The 20,976-nt window shown below is 48.5% G+C and overlaps 1 protein-coding gene across 2 annotated transcripts in view; it reads left to right on the plus strand.

Annotated features, from left to right (window-relative positions):
* Nucleotides 1–20,976, plus strand: part of Nos1 (nitric oxide synthase 1) — a 175,029-nt gene that overhangs the window by 57,284 nt on the left and 96,769 nt on the right. Inside the window, exon 1 of one of the 2 annotated variants that reach the window (XM_021162640.3) lies at nucleotides 1,131–1,498. The exons of the other annotated variant lie outside the window; for it this stretch is intronic. The gene's annotated coding sequence lies outside the window, so the exon portion shown is untranslated. Of the gene's footprint in view, nucleotides 1–1,130; nucleotides 1,499–20,976 lie in introns of those variants that run through there. 2 annotated transcript variants of the gene reach the window in all.

A 20,976-nucleotide genomic window follows, 5' to 3' on the forward strand; every position in this document is an offset into this window, starting at 1 on the left:
CATGGCCTCTTCACACCCCCCACCGGTTTTTTCTTATGTTTCCTTCCCCCTCCTCCCCCCACCCCCTCAGTCTTCTTCCTGAACCCCCCCAGGTTATACCCCTTTTCCTCAGACTTGCCATGTAAGATATCTGAAGACTATGAGAGACAGGGAGGGGCGGCCTGGCTCTTGGCCCGTGCAAATCGTACTCTGGGTGTGCAGTGCCTTCCACGGGAAGACAAAGATAGCAGCCAGGTGCCTGGGTATGTGTGAGCCTGTGTGTTTGGGTCTGAATCCTCCTCCCCTTCCTTAAGTCCAATACCCCCACCCCCAACCCCGACATACACACACACACACACACACACACACACACACACACTTTTACCCCGAGAGTATGTGAGCAACAGCGACAGCTAAATGCAAAACCGCCTGTGCAATCTGTCCAGGAAGAAACAGCTTTGAAGACGGGTTTATATGGTTACCCATATGTTAGAGCCCCTAAGAAAGGAAGAAAAGGAGTTCTCTGAGTCCGCCCCTCCTCCAGTCTAGCTCCTGGCCTCTCCTGGCATTGGGGGTCTCCCAGCCATAGGGGAATAAAGACCCCCAGGGAGGGTTCACACCCCTCCCAGATGCCATGCATACACTCTGCTCCGGGAGGAAAAAAATAAAAACAGAATCAGGCATCCTTTCCAGAATGTCTGCCCACCCAAGAAGCAGAACCGTAATCCGGGCTGGTTTCTGCTGGCTCCGTGAGGGGCTTCCTGCCCTACCCTGAGGGGCTATGCTCTAGTTGTCCCACTAAGGAATCTTTCCACCAGGTAGGATAGAGACAACCACCTGCCTCAGCTAGATCTTCCTCTGCCCAAAAGAGCCTCCCTCCCCGCTGTGGTCACTACATCCAGTCCCCTTTAGGGTCCCCAATTTCTTCATTGTGTGTATGTGTTGATTTTTTTTTTTCTGATAGAAAAAAATGGAAATTAGGTTACATAAAAGATGTATGCTTCCAAGCCCAGAGCGGCCCTTTTAATGAGGGTTGCGACGTCTCCCTCCCCACGCCCATAAACCAGCCGGTTGGACGTCACCACTAATTCGTTTCAGCGGTGATAGGATAAAGCAGGGACATTAAGAAATAAATTCCCCCTCACGACCCTCACTGAGCTCGCTGCGCGGTCCCTGCATATTGATGCAGCCGCAGGGCGCGAGCGGCTACTTAGCACAGCGGCTGCTTCTAGGGGCAGCTGCGGCCGGGGTGAGCCAGGTTGCGCAAGGGGAAGCTGGCAGCTTCCAGTCCTGAACTTGGCTGGGCTAGAGCGGAGCGAGGCGGGAGCAAAAGGCTGGGAGGGGGCGGGGAGCGCTTGCTCTGGAAGCTCCTACCCTGTGGCGCTGTTGGAGCCCGGAGCATCCTGCCCCGGAGCGAGGCTCTGGATCCGCGCGCTCAGCAGCTGCGGGAGGAGGAGGCGCGGAAGACGGGGTGATCAGCGTGATCCACAGCCCTGGAACTGCGCGGGCTCGGCAGCAGGTGAGTTCTCAGCCTTGGACCCAAGGTATCCCGTGTCCCTTCTCAGGGACCTGCGCTCCAGCTCCGGCGGGCGGTGTGCGCCCCAACTTGGCTCTCCTTGGCGGCCTGGCTCTCCGGGCAATGGGGCGTACCCGAGTCCGGGCTGTGAGCTCCTGGAAAGGTGGGTCCTGCCTCCTCGCTCCAACTTTACAAGGGCAAGGGACCCTCCCACCCATTCCCTGCACGTTCCCAACCTCCGTGTCACAATGGTAGAAATCCGATCGTAACCCCAGGCGATCTTGACCCCAGGGGCGTACGCACATAGCCTGAAGCTGAGGGACACACAACCCTGGGGACCTTGGCACCTGCGGGGGGCCTCAACTTTCAGTCACCTCCTCCTCCAAGAGACCCGTTCCTCCTCTCTCCAGACACCTCCTGCCCCCGTGACTCTGTTGGGGACTCTGGCTTGGCCAGGGGGGAGACCCAGCTGCAGGGTGGATTTGCTGGAGCGCTGTTCTTTGCTTTCCAACTTTGTCCCATCAGCCCTGTGCTCCCGTGGCTGGCATGATCCAGTGAAACAGCTATTTCCCCCACAACCCTGAAAGTTCACCTCTCCCGCCAAGGAGACCGTTAAGAGCGCTCCGATGGTTCCCAGAGCAGAAGAGGGTCACTCCGCCAGGGCTCAAGATCCCTGCCTTGCATCCAAATGGTTCAGGAGTGAGACAGGGTTTCCAGGAGACCCAGCTTCCCTGGACACTCGCGGACACTTGGGTCCTCACAGGACTCTTGGGTTGTGCCCTAGGGAACAAGGAAGTGGGGAGCTTGCCTTCACCCTAAGGGCAAGGTAGCCTCAGCATCCACAGCTGTCTACACACTGTGAACCTGGAGCAACAGAGGCTCACACAGGTGTACAGCCCCAGCAGGGACCGTAGAGTGATGCCCCTGGGGTTCTAATCCTAGACCTACCGTTTCTGGTAAGTCTCTTCTCCCTCTCGCTAAGCCTCTGTTTTTCTCGTGCAGTGCGTGAAACAGAGAAGTGGCCCTTTCCTGGGGATTTGTTGGCAAACCTTTAAAACATCGTAAACGTTTATGTGAAGCTATGGGCAAGTGCCAAGTCCGCAGGAAATATTACTGGTGGTCGGGTCTGATGTAACCCAGGACAGATCCTGGGACCTCTGCGTCTTGTGGGTTCCCATAAACCAAACAGAGGGTCCTCCGGAGGGTGATTAAGGCTGTGCCCACCTCCCTCTCCCAGTCCAAGCAGCCCCTGGAGAGATGCATCACATTTTGCTGCAGACGAGACTCTATAAATGTTGTCTGACTCCTAGGGAACCCCAATCACACACAAGGATGGCAGGGGTGATATACAGGCAAGCCCCGGGGCACCCAGGAAGTATCTACCGCAAGAGTAGGGAGGACAGGAGAGAACCCCTCCAAAGGGAGTGTGGGGGAAAGTACCCCCTTGTCCATCCCTACCCAAACTGAGATCAGAGCAAAAAAGCAGGTGGGGGGGGGGCACTAGCGCAGCTTCCTAGAGAATTGATTTTCTTGATTGGATTTTTGCTTTTCTTTATTTTAAATGGAGGTTATTTTGGGGGAGGTTGTTTTTTAAACTTGAGGTATATGCCAGAATGGAATAGGGGTCAATCCCACTCTTCATCATTGGGGGTAGGGGGTGTCTCAGCAGAAAGGTTTGCGAATCCTTCACAAGTTCTCCCATGATTGCCAATGTCACTGCCCCAGCCCAGATTCTAGAAGAAACTGAGGGACACGAGGCTTTGCGCATGCTGCAAGCGTCTCTACTGCATACAGGGCATACAGGATGCATCTGGAATAGCTTGGCTTTCCCAATACCTAAGATAACTACCTGCACCTCGATTTGCAGATGTAGAACCTGGGAGAGGGCAAACCAAGCCAGTTGCCCATAGTCAACAAGAAGACCTTCACCGGCTTCCTAATGGGGGTGTGCATCCATAGCCAGCCCAACCTGTACCCCACTTTTGTGCACATGGATCTGCTTCCAGATGTATAAAATCTGGTAACCCCTCCCCCAAATTCCAGACCATGTAGGAAAAGAGCAAGCGGCATAGAGGAGACCTGTTGTCTGGAGACACCAGTCCTGTGTTACAGCTGTTGATTTTTTTTTTTTTTTTTTTAATAAAAAAGAGAGGGAAAAACTCCAAGTTGGGAGGTACAGACATGAGCCCTAGAATCTCTTCCTGCCTCTTCATCATTCTCCCCAAATGGACACTGCCAGCCCCCAAAGGCTGTATCTCTTTGGCCCAACCTTTGGGGAAAACTGAGAGCCTAGGAGGTCAGTGGGCGTGCACTAAGGTAGAAAATCCCCAGGGGGTCTCTATGCCAGGCTTCGAGGAGCTGTCCGAGGTGCTGGGGGAAAAGTGTTTTGAATACTTCCGTCCCTCACAGGGACTGCTTGGGGGTCAGCTTGCCTAGATTTTGAAAGCGTGAAGAAATTTGTGCCGTGTTCTCATGTCCCCCCCCCCACCTCCCTCCCTCCCTCCCTCTCTCTCTCTCTCTCTGTGTGTGTGTGTGTGTGTGTGTGTGTGTGTGTGTGTGTGAGTGTCTTATGACAGCTCTCAGCTCACTGCCTGTCACTCAGGTTCCCCACAGGTCTGGGGAGGGTATACTTCAGAATGCAGTTAAGAACAACAGGCAAGGCGACATGTGCTCACAGGAGAGGTTGCATTTCAGGAGAAATTCTCACGCAGGTTGTTTCCACAAAGGGGCATGCTTTCCCACCCCCAAAACAATATGGGGCCGTGCGTGGTTAATAATGTAAAGGCTACAGAAGGTATGGGCATGCCATTTTGTCTCTTTCTGATGTCTGACCACCATTAGACATCTTCCAATTTAGTGACCATCAAACACCTTCCCAGCAGACCAGCAATGTCAGAGCCATTAGCCAGACTCAGAGATACTCGAACCCCTCTGCAGAGTCCTCCTCTCCCTCAGGAGATATGAATTCTCTGCATTTAAATCGAATCTTTCCAGAAGATTCTAAAGCCTTCAGTTGCTGACCTCCTCGAAGGAGAGGGAAACTAGTATTTGGAGAGGTCATGTGACCTGTCGAAACTTGTACAACCTGTCTCTGACAAAGTCGGGGACGATATTTGTGTCTTGACATTTTGTCTTGAACTTGTGGATAAGAGTTCATGTTGTCCTCACAATAGAGAGGCCCCAGATTCAGGCATGGAAGAGGGTAGGATTTTTCTCCCTTCCAGTTGTCCCTGTAAATCAGTGAGCTCTCTCGGATCCCTCCCACTTCGGGCTTACTAGCCATCAGCCCTGAGGTCCCACATAACAGTGAGCCTTTGCCCACTGGTTAATCCTTTCAGAGAGAAACTTCCTTTTTTAATGTGACCCATCAGAAATAACTTCAGAATCAAGCACATACACCCTGCTTTAACTGTCACAGGTCTCTTCAAAGCCCTTGTTTTGTGTTCAACCCTGGCCCAGCCTTTGGTGAGTCTTGGATGTATCCTGACCCTGGGAAGGAGGGGATGAGTTAGTAGCCTGCCCTGCTGAGAAATGGAGCTCACTTGGAGATGTGCAACGCAAATAATGTATCAACAGAAAAATGCCACTAAGTCTCCAGTGTGAGCAGCCGTTATCAGGGCTCTTGGGGCTCAACATCTTGCCGTAATTGTATTCAGTGAGAAAAAGCTGAGAGCGAGGGCAGTTACCACGAGTGGTTCCACAAATCACACCAGTGTGTGTCAGATATGACATCATGTGTGTGTGGATGCTGCGTGTCCAAGGGCAGGAGCCTCATACTGGTAGCCTGAGCCCCACCCTGAAATTGGCTAGAACCAGACAATGGGGCATCCAGCAAGTCCTGTGCCAGGTGTGACATCTCTTCAGTTGTGGTGGGTATACCTTGCCATTTTTGCCAGGTTGATGTGGCTGAGGGCATCAGGAGAGACTTCTCAGAGGCAGAGACCTCAGAGATAGTTTTGCACTAATCTCTTCAGTGACAGGGCATCTTCCACGATGAGGTCACCACAGTCAAACCACCAAGTGTCTCAGAGAACCAATAGATACTTCATTCTGGGATGTATCCGGGGACTAGGTGACTTGGGGTGAGTGAGCTGAGCTTCCCAACCCTTGACCTATCATCCATGCAATCAGAAGTACTGTGTGAGCTGTCCAGAGGAGTCGGTCACTAAACATTGTGAAAGGGGATAGGCAAAACCAAGAAGGAAGGAGCTCGGAAGCGAGAGACCCCTTCGGTTGGCCAGTTGTTTGGTCTGAGCCTTTTCCTCAAGCTCCGCCTCCATTTTCTATCGGTGAAACAGAGACTTTGAAATCTATCATGGTTCCATCTATACAACAACTGAGATTCTGTGCTAGGCTGGCATACCATGCAGTCAGTTGTGTTTGTTGGTTTGGATTTGGTTGGAGGCTCCTGTTACAGGCTTTTGTTACATTTGATGAGGTTCATTGATTCAGGTCATCCCAGGACCAGTACGTAGGACCCCTGCCACTTACTTGACCTCGGAGATGTTTGGGCTGCAAGCCCTGGGCTAGAGCCACATTGGCATAAATATCCTCTTCCTCACCAGAGATGTACACTGCTCAGTCACAGTCCCCGAGTTATGCCCAAGGGGGGGGGGGTTCCCTGTTCAAATGGAAGACAGAAACCTCTTGCAAGGAACATAGTTTCCGTGTGTAGCAGAGAGGCACATCTGTCTCACATGTTTCCTGTGTTCTGTGCCTTGTCTTGGTTGGGATTTTCCAGAAAGTGTGGTCCTGAGTCCGGGGCATCAGGTTGTCCTCCAGAAGTTTGTGCTACAGTCCCTGGAATCAATTCTCCAGGTTTTCAGAAATGCCCCAAAGTCATCTCAGTTTCTGTAGGAAACATTGGCCCAACATCTTAGCATTAAAGAACTCTGGGAAATGGCTTCTATTATTATTATTATTATTATTATTATTATTATTATTATTATTATTATATCACCATCATTATCATTATTATTGACAAATTGGAAAAAAAAAAAGGTGAGCTTTGTCGAACCCATTTCCAATTAGACACAAAGAAGGGATCTTGTGTGAAATCAAAAGCCTGTTCAGCCTCCGACACGAGCAGCCATCACTCCTTAGCTAAGAGGTTTGATTTCTTGTTATAAACTAAGAGCTGGATGGGTTGCTTTAAGGAGCAAACCTTGAACTCCTAACTCCAGCCAGATTTCCTAAGAGAGGGAGTGACATCAGGAAAGGATAAGATGGCCCCTTCTGCTAAGAAACTGGTTCTCAAACTGTGGGTCACAACGTCGTTGGCATTTAAACAACCGTTTCACGGGGGTCACGTATAAGACATCCTATATATCAGATATTTATATTATGATTCATAACAGTAGCAAAATTACTAGTCATGAAGTAGCAATGAAATAATTTTATGGTTGGGGGTCACCACAGCATGAGGGACCATGTTAAAGGGTCGCAGCATTAGGAAGGTTGAGACCCACTAAGCTAAGATGTCTATAGGGTCTAAGAGACCTCCGGTTGCCAGTATCTAGGCATAAGGCCTAGGGTGTGTACAGTCAGCCCCATTTAGCCATAAAAATACCATGTGGATCTCATCTGACTGTCTCCTATCCCGGGAGTTTTAAGCAGGACAGGGAAGGGGGGGACAGGGGACGGGGGTGAGGTGGAATAACTTATAGATTTCAGTCAACTGACGTCTCCTAGGCTCATTTGTCTCGCTGATGGTTGGAACTGTACCTCGGCTCTGAAATGTTCAACAAGTGAAATGAAATGCAATTACAATCACGCGCCAGTGTTCAGGTAGCCGACAGAGCCAAGGACAGACCTGCTGACGAAGCGAAGTCTTCGCCTCTCGTTCCCCCTTCTTGGACACAGTCGCAGAGATGAGACCCCTTTGTTTCCTTACAAAGCGTGACAGAAGTTCACCAGGCCTGATAGGTCTTCTGGCTAGATGGTTTTTCTTTTTCCTTCCTTTTATTATTTTTTGATTATCTGGGTGCTTTTATTATTTTTTTATTATCTTTTTTTTTTTAACCAGACATTCAGAACTCTGGTGTGAGGATAAATGCAGTGTAAGTAGTAAATCAACTCCTTACTGCTTAGAAAGAAGACGGGGCTGACAAGATGGCCCAGCAGATAGAGAGGCTTGCCGCCAGGTCTAATGACCTGAGTTCAATCCTCGGAAGCCGCAAGACTGGCCTGCCTGAAGCATGATGGTTCCTAGTGCCTCCTCCTGGATTTTAGAAACAGGAAGCCCTCTCAGGGAGTGGAAGATAGGAAAAGGTTATGATAACATTGGATATAAGAATGTGTGAGCTTTGTTATTTTAAAAAACACATGAGTGTAATCAGACTTCATTTCTAATCTAAGCCAAAGGTATTGTCAAAGGCAGGCATTCTGCACTTAGTCTTGAACTCATGGTTCACCGTGGCTGGGAGGCAAGATGTCAGCCTCTCTCTCAAGCAGTGAGGCTTTAGCTTCCTGCACAGATTGTCATTAAAATAAATAATAATAATAATCACACACAAACATACACACACATATACAAACATACATACACACAAACATACACACATACACACACATACAAGCATACACATACATACACACACACACACACACACAAACTTCAATGGGTATTGAGGGAAATTTTTAAGAACACAGCCAGAGTGTTTGAGAGTTTAGGACTGAAAGGGATTGTTCATGCACTCCAGAGACTGAGGCAGAAAGACTATCCCAAGTTTGAGGCCAGCCTAAACGACAGAATGAGACCCTGACTCAAAATTAAACATATAACATAATACAGATTATATCATACTTGTGATTGTTCATATGAACACATTTATATAATGTTATGATATAATGTTATGATTATTTTTATCACTGTCATTACTGGGGGCTGAAAGAACATGATGTCTCCAACTTATTTTAAGATGATTCATTGTAAGGACCCGGGTCTGGCTCAGTGGCAGGACACTTCACAAGCATATGCAAGGCCTGTGTTTCAGATAAATAAGTCAAGACAAATAGGTAGATGAACAGACGGACTGGCAGGCAGGAAATGGTAGATGACTGGATCTGTAAATAGCTTGCAGGTAGGAGAATGAATGTATAGCTTAATCCTGCTTTTAGGGGGACTATACACACATGTAAACAGGTACAGAGTTACTGGAAACTTCGAGGGTGTTGTTACGATATTCATTAGGGTTTCTGTGCTTAAATATTTCCTAACAAGTCATTGGTGTTCACCTGTAATCCAAGCACTTTGGAGGCTGAGGTAGGAGGAGTTCAAGGCCAGCCTTGGCTAAAACAGCAAGACCTTGTCTCAGCAAATACGTAGGGGTGTGTGTGTGTTCTCACACGGGCGTGTGTGTGTGTGCATGCATGCGCGTGCACACTCTTATGTAGGTGTGTGCATGATTTCCTAATAAGTTGGGAGGTACAGTTTTAGTGAAACTTTTCCCCTCATCCAGTTTCCTGATCTCTTAGAAGAATAGTGGTCATAGCCTGAGCTACATGAGACCGTACCTAAAAATTAATTATTAATTAATAATTTATTAATTAATGAAAATGTATCTTTCCTATTTTGCACCATCCCCCCACATACACAGGTGTGCACACACCCCTGAACACCCAATCTCTTCCCTCCTTCCCTTCCCCTGGAAGACTCCCCTCTCCAGCATCCCCTAGGTTTAGTAAGAACTCACCGTTTTTTCCAGGAAGCCTTCCTTTACATTTGTCCCTGGACATTTTCATTAAGGCCATGTGTCTCTGCCTTCTGAAGTCTGGTGACAGCGTCATTTATGGCTCTGTAAGTCCCCACCTATCATTCTTTCTCTGGGTTTATCATTTCATGGGCACTGAGCCGCTGCCAGCAGCAACAGATCAAGTCCTAGGCCTCCCAATGAACCTTTGGCAAGCGTGCCTTGAACATGCAGGCGAGCATGCGGTAAGCAGGGGTTGACCATGCGGCAAACATGTGGCAAAGGGATAGGGAGCCTGCAGTGAACATGCGAATGTGTGGTGGACATTTGGGTGAGCGTAGGGGTGAGTGTGTGGTGAGGAGACTGCAGTAAGCCTGTGGCTAGCCTGTGGATCACTCTTAGAATTCCTCTCCCAGACCAGTGTGACATCCCATCCGTGCCTACAAGCTCTGTTTTTCTTCTAGCTCTTGTGAGGTTCTTCGTACAGCAACTCTGACCTCCCCGGTGACAATAAACCTTCTCCTGGGCCCAGGCCTGTCATTTCTAGAGCTGCTAGATCAACCGTGAAACCCTAGGCACCTCCAAACAAGCAATCCTGAAAATGAGAACTCGGGAGTCTAGTTCAAGCTAGGTTCAAGTCCAGCCCTGTAACCTGAGCGAGTGACTCCGAAGCATCTCCTAAGCCTCCCCTTTCTCTTCTGGAAGCCAGGTTAATTCACCTCACCCCTCAGAGCAGCATTACAGTCATACATTAGATACTTGGGGCTCACTAGCAAAGCCGGTGGGCAAAGACAAAGAGGGGACTTCCCTGGCTCAACTCAGAGCAGAGCAGAGTCAGATTTCCCTGAGCTGCTTATCCCAAGCCACAGGAGAGGATGGGGGGCCGCCATTGTCCGAGCAGGGCCCAGAAGACATCTGTGCCTGGGGTTTCCAAGATTATTTATAAAGCTATTCTTGACGGGCAGTTCAAGGCTCTAACAAGGAGAGTGATGTAACCAGGAACTTAAGGCAAAGACACAGATCCTGCCCAGCAAGAAGGAGCAGGCACAGTAGGTTTGGGGGCCATGCAGTGGGATTAAAGTAGGAGGGGCACTCCTGAAAAAGGAGCACACGCCCTGACAGATACATATCCACATCTGGCCAGTATCACACCAGAGGTATAAGATGGAGGGAGACGGAGGAGATGGTTCGGTTGGTAAAGGACTTGCCACTCATGCATGAGGACCTGGTTGCAACCTGTTGTGGCCTATGTCTTGTTCATAGTTTCAGTACTGTGGGATGGGATGGAGCTGGAAGGATGTCTGGACCTGCTTGGCCAGGTGGTCTAGCCAAATCAGCAAACTCCAGATTCAATGAGAGACCTGGCCTCAACTAAAAAAAAAAAAAAAAAAAAAAATGTAGAACAATTCAGGAAGATGTACAACATGAACCCCAGGGTGCATGTAAGAACCTGTGTGCATATCTCTCTCTCTCTCTCTCTCTCTCTCTCTCTCTCTCTCTCTCTCTCCCTCTCCCTCTCCCTCTCCCTCTCCCTCTCCCTCTCCCTCTCCCTCTCCCTCTCCCTCTCCCTCTCCCTCTCCCTCTCTCTCCCTCCCTCCCTCCCTATCCCCCTCCTCTCCCCTACCCTTCTTTGTCTCTCTCCCTTTCTCTCTCTCCTTCCCTCCCTCCTACCCTGTCCCCTCTCCCTCTTTCCTCCCCTCTCTCCCCTTCATACACGTGCGTGCACGCACACACACACACACACACACACACACACACACACACACACACACACGACAGTCATCCCTAAGGGAAAATATTAGTTAAATAACCATATATAACTGTGCAATGAGACACAGTGCTAAGGAAGGGCAGTGTACAGCCAGCCTGGGAAAGAGCTTGGCTCGTGTCGTCCCAAGTCACTGGTATCTTCATTTTACAGATGAGGGAGCAGGAATTAGGGTGCTAAAGGCCTGGCCAGAGCCACTGGAAGTCAGGATATGAACCCAGTGCTGGAGAAGGTGCCTCTAGTCTCGGTCCTTTCTCCCACCCCTCTGAGTCATCCTGGATTGATAAATGGGCTGTGGCTGTCCTTGTTCCTCTGATAGCAGTTTGGGGGAGACTTGTAATGTTCTTCTGAGCCAGACAGAAAAGCAAGTGTGTCCTTGAAGCTGAGGTGGGCTGTGGTCTCCTGGGGGGATTGGCAGGTGTGCCGTGCCAAAGGAGACAAACACAAAGCCCAGAGAAGGCCCTACACAGAAAACATGTGGGACCTGGCATGACCTCTTCCCTCTGTATGGAGGATGGAGACTGGAGTCTGCCCTGGTCTGGGGACTGTTGGGGCTGGGGTGACATCCAGAGGAAAAGCCCTGTTGAGAGAGGATGTCACAGCAGGAAAGGCTCCATTCCTACCTCACAGTGAGAGAAGCATTAGATGGGGAATATACCTAGCATGAATCTAGGGAGCTGGCCTGTAAGACTCCAGTGGAGGGTGTGTGCAGGCAACGGTGGATTTCAACCAGGGCCTGGGAATTTAGGGGAGCCCCAGCTGGAGCCCACAGAGCTCAACAGAGGTTGTGTGACTTCAGGAGACCCTGTGAGACACCTCCATCTTCCAAGAGACCCTAAGGCCCATCTGCTTTGGGGCCCTTCATTAAGGAGCTCCAAAAAGGTCACTGTTGCTGTCTAAAACTCACTTTATAGGGAGTCTTAAGTCAGACCTGCCCTCTAAAGCCCTGGTGGGAAACAGAGGTGTGAAGGAGGCTGCTGGTGGCCAAAGGTGACCAAGAGCTCAGGTGCCTTGTAACCTGACACCATCGCCCATCCCAGCTGTGTTGCAACAGCCACACATGAACATGAGCTGTACATTCTCGGTTTTTTCTACCTAGGTGCTTCTTGACGACCCCCCAATAAGCAAAAATAGTTACAATTAACTTCACCCCTGCCTCTCCTGATGAACCACCCTCTCCTGCCTCTTAAGATGGAAAAAGGGGTAACCTGAAGAAATCTAGGCTTGATAATGAGCACATCTTCCAGGGCACAAAGAAAACCTGATGTTTTCAGCTTATGTTAAACCTCTTTTTTTTTCCCCCTTTAATGGAAGGAGGTCTTAATGTAAAACACACACAGCTTACCTGCCTACCTATGGGCTGTTATATGTAGACTCCGGCCAGAACCTTTTCTGAAAACTCCCATATCCTAGGTCAGAAAAATGCTTTTGTTTGGAACAGGGTATAGGTTGAGCTGAAATTGGAGTTTCATTTGAAACTGTTATCTTTGTAGGTCACAGAATTGTTGAATACTCAGCAATTTTGTATAGTTCAGCTTAATGTTATTGCACTTGGCTACCTAGAAGTCTTCTCTTGGAGGCTCTGAGGGACTGACTGCTTGAAGCTGAACCAGGCATTGGGAGGGAAACTGGCCTCGGGTGTCTCGAACGGTCCTGTGGTCCTGTGCACAGGAATCTGAGGCTCCTGAAGGAAGGGGGGAATCTGGTGGGGCTTGAGGGTGTGTGCCTCTGACATGCTCTCAAACAGTACTGGTGATGCCGGCCTGTGGATCAGCCCCTGGGGAGCAGGGCACCAGATGGCATCCATCTCTGGTGGTTTCAAAAACTCCACATAGATCTCTCTCTTTCACCTCTCCTTTTTCTGAATCTGTGATTGGTTTCCCGAGGCTGCAAAGTGCAGTTGACTCCCTCTCCTCTCTATCACGCAGCCGCTGGAAGGAAGGGAAGGGATTTCTGCCTCGTCCCTACTTTGTAGCAAACTCTTGCTGGAACTGCCGCACACTGGGCAGCCTGGACTCTCCTGTCCTCAACCACCTCACTGGTTTGATTCTGCTAACGGTGTAGACTCGGTTCCTGGGTTATTGAGTACCTAAAATGTGCCAAGCCAGGCAGCTCACTGAAAAGACAATAAAACCAAGAGCTGTGACCTCTGTCTGCAGGGAGTGTCTGACCTCACAGCTCGTTTGGCGGGTCAGAGTGTCTCGTTCTGTTTTGAGAACAGAGTAGAGCAAAGTAGCTACTCAGTAAAAGCAGTTGATGAGAGGACGGTAGCTAGCGGTTTTCTGAGACCACGATCCTTACTTTCATTTTATCTCCTCAGTTTAAAAAAAAGCTGTGCTCTGCTTCACGGCCCCCTCACAACCTTGCCCAGTAGTCTTCTGTCAGAACCACGCAACTAATCTTTGAAACGTTTACTTTCTGAAGTAACTTAGAATCCCCTGGCCTTGCCTGCACCGGTGAGTTCTTCCAACACCCGTCCTCCATCCTAAGATACAGAGTGTACTTGAGAGTGGTTCACCAGGAAGGGAAGTGAGTTATAACTATTTGGTCTCATTTAGAATAGTCTAGAAGCATGTAGGGAGAAGAAGCCCAGAAATCTGCAGCCGGCATTCTGAGACTCATGGGGTGTAAGGAAATGAGTGGGGGCTGGTGTGACTCTGAGGGTCCCTGAGCTTGCTCCTAGCTCCAACAGTCTGAGAAACTCTCTGAAATCTGTTGCCAGCCGTGACCTTGAACTCACCTGTTAGCTTGAGCCACGTACATCTCTCCCCTTCACGTTCGGAAAACTCTAATGCCGTAGACTCTTTCCTTGAGCGAATGCATAGGAACCTGACTCCAGTGTTCCCTGAGCCCTAAGAACATCCACAGGTTCCATAGCAAGGCTGAAGGGAAGGGCCCAACGAGTCTCTCTCACCTTCCTGTTACTGGGACTGCAGCTCACTTCTGCAGTCAGGCTGCTTAAGATATAAGCAAGCAGTGCTCATTTAAAATGATGAAAAAACAAAGACTTCAAGTCTAGACAGACTCAACTTATGTCCCCACTGTTGAGGAGATAAATACTAACTTGTCTTTCAGACTTCTTTTTCTAGGTCCAGTTAGACTACTCAGTAAAGATCCTACTAGAGGTGTAGTTCAGTTGGTAGAGTTCTCGCCTAGCATGCTTTGATCCCCGGCACATAAACCAGGCCTGGTGACTTACATCTATAATCTTAGCACTTGGAAGACAGAGGCAAGAGGATCAGAAGTTCAGGGTCATACCTAACTATATATTGAATTTGAGGCCAGTTTGGGATATATGAAACCCCTCGTCTTAATTAATTAATCAATTAAAATTAAGAGTCTCTATATAAAAATGTTCAGAATACTAAAGTCAAGACATTTGGAATTGGTACAACTCACTCATAACACTAATGTCTTAAGTTTAAAACTTAATTATGTTTAGTAGAAAATATTTTGGGAAATTGAATACGTATTCTGAAAGAAGTAATATAAGCACACAAGCTGGTGCTTTCTAAGGAGAGTGAACTCCATTATTAAATTCTTCAGTTAAAAGTAGACTTGTTCTGAGAGCCATAGGAGCAGCAGATGTGTATTGGGTCCATACCTACCTTTGGGACTAGATTCTCTTGTCCTGGGGACTTTGTCCCCACACTCATGTTGTCACAGGGCAACTGCTGGTGCATTTTATCCAGTTTGAGAGCCTTAACCTTTTACTCAAATTTGACCCGGTTATATTTATTTTTACTATGGGCATAGCTGCCTCATGAGGGGAAGACTGCCACATCTGTTGCTGTATTTTCTGTTTAGCAGATTCTCCCTTTGCTGAAGTTCTTTAACTAAGGGGGCCCTGGGGATGTAGTGATGTGTTTACAGGGATCTTTAAGGACCCTGTGGATGCAGTGATGTATTTACAGGGATCTTTAAGGACCCTGTAGAGGTAGTGATGTGTTTACAGGGATCTTTAAGGACCCTGTGGATGTAGTGATGTATTTACAGGGATCTTTAAGGACCCTGTGGATGCAGTGATGTATTTACAGGGATCTTTAAGGACCCTGTGGATGTAGTGATGTATTTACAGGGATCTTTAAGGACCCTGTGGATGCAGTGATGTGTTTACAGGGATCTTTAAGGACCCTGTGGATGCAGTGATGTATTTACAGGGATCTTTAAGGACCCTGTGGATGCAGTGATGTGTTTACAGGGATCTTTAAGGACCCTGTGGATGTAGTGATGTGTTTACAGAGATCTTTAAGGACACTGTGGATATATGATGTGTTTACAGGGATCTTTGATGTTTTGGGGCTCAGTTCTAGCACCTTAAAATACAAGTTTTGTCTTGTTTCCCTCCAGGAGTAGATTTTGCCACATTGTGGGCCTAGCTTCTCTCCCCCAGGTTGTATCTAAGCACGTTAGTCAGGACAGGGAGGAAGTTGACTGAATCTCAGATTAACACTCAGCTGCAATTTGGGGCACACCATCCTCAATGTCCCCTTAAAGAGAAGGGCCCCACAGTGTCCGCACTGTTGACGTGACTGTTTACAAAGTATTTTCTACAAGTATTCATCTGCTCAGATCTTTTCTAAATCGTCAGGAACTGCTTCTCTAAGTACCTTTCCCATTTCACAAGACAATCGAGAGTCGGACTGTTAAGATGACTGACTTAACATCAATCTGCCAGGCAAGGGAAATGCCGGAGAAGAAACCAAAGGAAGGATATTTCTGGCATCCCCCATGGGCTCTCACTCGGAACAGTGGGAGTCAGGGAGCACACACTGTTGATTGATCACAATCCTGCCATTAAACCGTACATCAGGACTTGGGAAGCACAATTCCACAAACGACGTTTGCTTGTTGCTAGAATTTTCTTCTATCACACAGCCTGCATTCTTACAGGAAGAGATTCCCTACCCCACCTACGGCCAACTGAAGCCGAGAGACCTCTGAGGACACTGCCTTCTCCCTTAGCCTTCTGTCCCATCTGTCCCCACAGCTCCAGAACTCACCTTCCTCTTCCTCCTCCTCTTCTTCCTCCTCTTCCTCCTCCTCCTGCTCCTCCTCCTGCTCCTCCTCCTCCTCTCTACATCCTGCCCTCTTCCTCACTCCCTGACTGTCACCACCCAGTGCTGACCACCCAGTACCTGAAATGGCTCCTGCCTGGGCTCCAGTAGCCACCCTTGGGTTTCCTTCAATCTTGCAGCCAGCAGCAGCCAGAACAATGTTTATAAAATCAGCCTACACGGTACCTCCGAGGTTCATCATCACTGTCAGAGTAAAGTCCAAAGGGTGTTTTCTGTGTGTAGTCAGGGTGCTTTGCTTACAGCCACCCCATATTCCTGTCTCTTCTGCTGATTCCTTCCTCTCCCAACATAGCCCCCTTTCTACTTTGACATCCTAAAAATGTCTTAGTCTAGATTTCATGTAGAGAAAATATGTGGCCTCTCCTCTTTTTCCTTTTCTGATAGAGTTTCACTGGGTCACCCAGGATGGCCTGGACTCGTGGGGGACTTCAGCCTTTTACCTGTGTTTCTAAGTCCGGCTTAGTTCATTTGACACGGTAACAATGTTACTGGTGATCTCCAGTTCCATCCCCTTCACTGAAAAAACAAAAAAACCTCACATTCTTTACAAATGTAATTTCATTCTTTACAAAGAAACAAACTCTGTTACATACACACATACTCCAGATTTTTCTTTAATCCACGCATCAATTGATGGCCTCCCTCGCTGGCTCTTTTCCCTGGTGTTGGTGAATAGTTCTGGGCCATTGAATTTCATGTGTCTTGGCGACAAACCTAAAGCAACTCTCAAGGTAACAGTCAAGAATGATACACGTGAACCCCACGTAACCCTCCCTCCCCGAGCACACACCCACTTAATTTTCTCCTGTAATTAATTTATTGATGGAGTCCCACGTCACAGATGAGGAATCTGAGGCTAGCAGAAAGTAGACCTGGGTCCCAGGTTCTTGTCTTTCTGGCTCCAGATTCCTGGCTTTGACCTCTACCCAGTGGCAAGCAGGTCCAGCCAGGGTGAGGGATGAGTGGAAGGCAATAGAAAGGGCCTCACTCTGAACTCTGGAACTTTCTGTCATCGTGATGGATGCTGTAGCACACAGGTGGCTGAGCTAGCTCTGGTAATTGCATTTTGTGATGAAAGAGCTGTGATTCCCCTCGTCTCTTCCAGCATGGGGACAGATCCCTGTAGCTCTCCCAGGGTGGTAGACTGACTTTCCTACTCCTTCCTCACAGTATTCACGTACCACCGAGGTCTGAGGGGCTTGCATGTCTCTTCCTGCATCTCTCAGGCTTGGCATTCTTGATTCTGGGCTCTTTCTACACCCCAAGGAGGAGCTGTTGCCTTGGGGATATGCATTCACTGTCCTGGGAATAGGGATCCATCCACAGTACCCAAGTGCCCTGCACAACATACCAAAGACTCGCAGTAGAAAGATAAACAGACAACAATCAGACTCAGCTCCGTGGACGGAAAAGGGAAGTGCACCGCCTAGTCTAGCACGTTAGAAAAGAAATCAGCCCTAATGACTCTCATCTCTGTCCGTCCGTCCGTCCGCACAGATGCATGCCAGCACTGTCATTGTCTCTACAGACACTGTAGATGGTGACATTGACCCAGAGACCTTAAGTTTCCCATGGTCACAAAGCCAAGCAGAGACAGCCTGGCTTCAAAGGCCTTGTCCTGATTGGGGAAAGTGATATTTAAAAAATAGAAATCAAAGTAATAATTAAGTAAGCAAAACAGTTAATCTATAATCAAGTATAAAAGAATACCCCAAAAGGAAGAAGGTTCCCATTCACAACCCAACTCTTACACCTTTCAGAGAAGTAAGTACCAATTCCAAGGGCCTGGGAACTGCTCCAGAAATAACTGATATACGTCAAACTCACATGGAAATGTGAACAATTAATCAGATTATAAATAATTGTCCTATGTTAGTGTGTGGTTTGCATTGCATTTAAATGGAGCAATAGATGTTGTTGTTGTTATTGTTGTTTGAGACAGGGATCTTAGTGCGAAACCTGGTCAAAGGGCAGAGATTAAGCGTCCCCAGATGGCTCAGCTACAAGTGGGAGACGCAGGACACTCTCCATGCCCTCTCGGGCTCAGGGAACATCAGAGATGAGGGTGTGGAAGGGATGTAAGAACCAGGGGATGGGTTTCTCTGTGTCGCCCTGGCTGTCCTAGAACTCACTCTGTAGACCAGGCTGGCCTCGAACTCAAAGATCCACCTGCCTCTGCTTCCTGAGTGCTGAGATTAAAGGTGTGTGCCACCACTGCCTAGCAGAGTAATGTATCTTGAATGTCATTCCTCACTAGCTTTTTAAAAATATTTCTGTTCTTTGAGAACTTCATACAGCGTGCTTTGATCGGATTCCTCCTAACTCCACCCAGATCAACCCCCCACCTCCCTACCCACTCCCACATTCCTGTCCTCTCCCACCTCTCTCTTTAACCCATAGACTCCAACTTGCGCTACCCACATACTCCTGGATGTTGGACCATTCCCTGGAGCATGGTCAACCTATCTGGAGCCACACCCTTAAAGAACACTGATTCTTCCTCACCCAGAGGCCATCAGTTGTCAGTAAGTGCTGGCCCACTGACTAGCTCGATCTTGTACAGGCAGCCGCAGCTGGTGTAAGGTCCCCGGTGCAGCAGCCCCGTCCTGTACACGAGACAGAGTTCACTTCCAGTCTTCCCCCATCCCCTGGTTCTTACATCCCTTCCACACCCTCATCTCTGATGTTCCCTGAGCCTGGGAGGGCATGGAGAGTGTCCTGCGTCTCCCACTTGTGGCCGAGCCATCTGGGGACACTTAATCTCTGCCCTTTGACCAGGTTTCGCACTAACCCCCTCCACTGTACAAAGAACCATCTCTGATGAGGTCAGAGAGCTGTGCTGATCTGTGGGTAAATAGACTGGATTCTAGAGGTCCGTTTGATGTTCAACAGCATAATAGTACTACTGAGGGCTAGCCTGATAGATCCTTTACAGATCAGCCCTACCCCAGCTTAACGCTGGCCCAGGTTGACACAGTACCACAGGGCATATTTGCTTTCCCTTGGCTTATTGATAGGTCCTTAGGCATGTGTGTGTATGTATGCATGAATATATGTATGTGCATGCATGCATGTGTTATGCACACATGTGTGTGTTCCTGTGTGTGTGTTTATCGGCATCCTATGTGGTTTATACCCTATACAGTTTATCCGAAGGAAAACATCCAAATTCTCAGTAGCCACACCAAAGAAAGCATGTACAGTTTCGAGTGAGGACCAATATTATCCAATATTAAAAGAGTCTGTATCAAGCCACGATGTGAGAGAGGATCCATCCCCAGGATCCCCTGGCCACTGGGATCAGGCTTCTACAATCTTGTTCGGTCCTGACTCAGAGCTGAAACTCTTCCTCCCCAGCTGTGGATTCAATCTGAGAAAGTCCAAGTTATCCTCTGCAGACTGCAGCTGCCAAGTGGGGGGCGTTCCATGGTTACCTGGGGATTCATTATAGGACCCAAAGACGCTGGGATCCCCAAGGCACAGGGTGCCAGCACACCCTGCTGACATGCAGGGGTGTGGCAGGCTTGGGGCTCTGGCTGGCTGGCGTGGGAAGAGATCCCTTCAGTTTGGATCCTTAAAGGCTGCAAATTAGTGACTCAACAAGACTACGGAAGTTGAGTGTTTGGTGTATTGTTTAAAGGGGGCACTGTTTCGGGGGGTGCCTTTTGTTTGTATGGGGGTTGGCTGTGTCTTGTGCTCTTTTTAAGACTTGGGAACTTGAAATCTGTTTTTTAAGTAGGACTGGAGGGAGACGGCCACAAGGCTGTGGCACCGAGCTGAGAGCGACCTTGTGGCCGTGCAAAGTGCAAACAGATGCAAGTTCACAGGCTAGGTTTTGTTTTCCTTACTACCGTTCATCTAAAACATAGGACATCTGTGTTCAGAACGTCAGTGATCTGGCATCCCAGGATGAGGAATGTTGTTTGGTGACAAGGGCATGCCCACTGACCTCTGATTTGCAGAGCCTTAGAAGATCTGCTATGGGCATCTTCCCCTTCCAGAATGATCACTGTATTTATGTGTGCAGAATCCACCATGCATGCATTTTCTCAGCTGATCGTATGTATGGGCGCTTCCTTTTTGATCTGTTGATCTCCATCTTGTTCTCTGAAGCACACTCGTTGTGTGAGGGTTCATCTGATGCCCAGAGAGCAGGTTTCAGGTGGTAGGCTTTTAGTCCAGAACACACCAGTTCTAACCTTTCTTGTGTAACACTGGCTTCTCTCTCCTCCGTCATTCCCGCCCATGCCTGTGCCCAGCTAAATCTCCAGTAGATTCTCAGGAGACGAGAGGGAGGGGAGTCTCCAGGGACCTAACTAACATTTATTGATTCATCCAATGGGCATGCTTAGCACCACCACATGTAAAGGTCAGAGGTCAACTTCTAGGCTTCCATCTTTCCTTCCACAGTGTCGGTTGTAGGGCTTGAACTGGGGCCGGTCATCAGGCTTGGCGTGGGGATTGAACTCGGGTCATCACTTGGTGACAAGTACTTTTACCCGCTGAGCCATCTCACAGGCCTAACACAGTTTAGACCCACATTGTCTGAGGGCAGTGCCTTCAGAGCTATGGTAAACCAGTCAGCTTCGTGGTAGTCACGGTAATGGAAGAGAAGAGTCCCAGTTCGGTGGGACAGCACCTGCCTGGCATGTATGGGTGGTACCACCCTCAGCATCACCAAAATATATATTAAGATAGGTAGAGAAATAGACAGACAGATAGCTAACAAAAGCCACTTTCATAATTCTATTTAGCTTAATATACCCATAACAGTATCCTTTCTAGATGGAAGCAATATTTTAAATTTATTAATGGGGAAATCTGACCCCTTGGGAAGCTATCAGTGAGGGGGTCATGAGTTCAAGGCCAGCCTGAGCTAACCTAGTAAAAACCTAATTCAGGAAAGAAAAGAAGTGACATGTTTTGCAATGTTTTTCTCATGTA

Source organism: Mus caroli, unplaced genomic scaffold (genome assembly GCF_978045245.1).
Source record: "Mus caroli unplaced genomic scaffold, Mus_caroli_1 scaffold_4, whole genome shotgun sequence".
Taxonomy (NCBI): domain Eukaryota; kingdom Metazoa; phylum Chordata; class Mammalia; order Rodentia; family Muridae; genus Mus; species Mus caroli.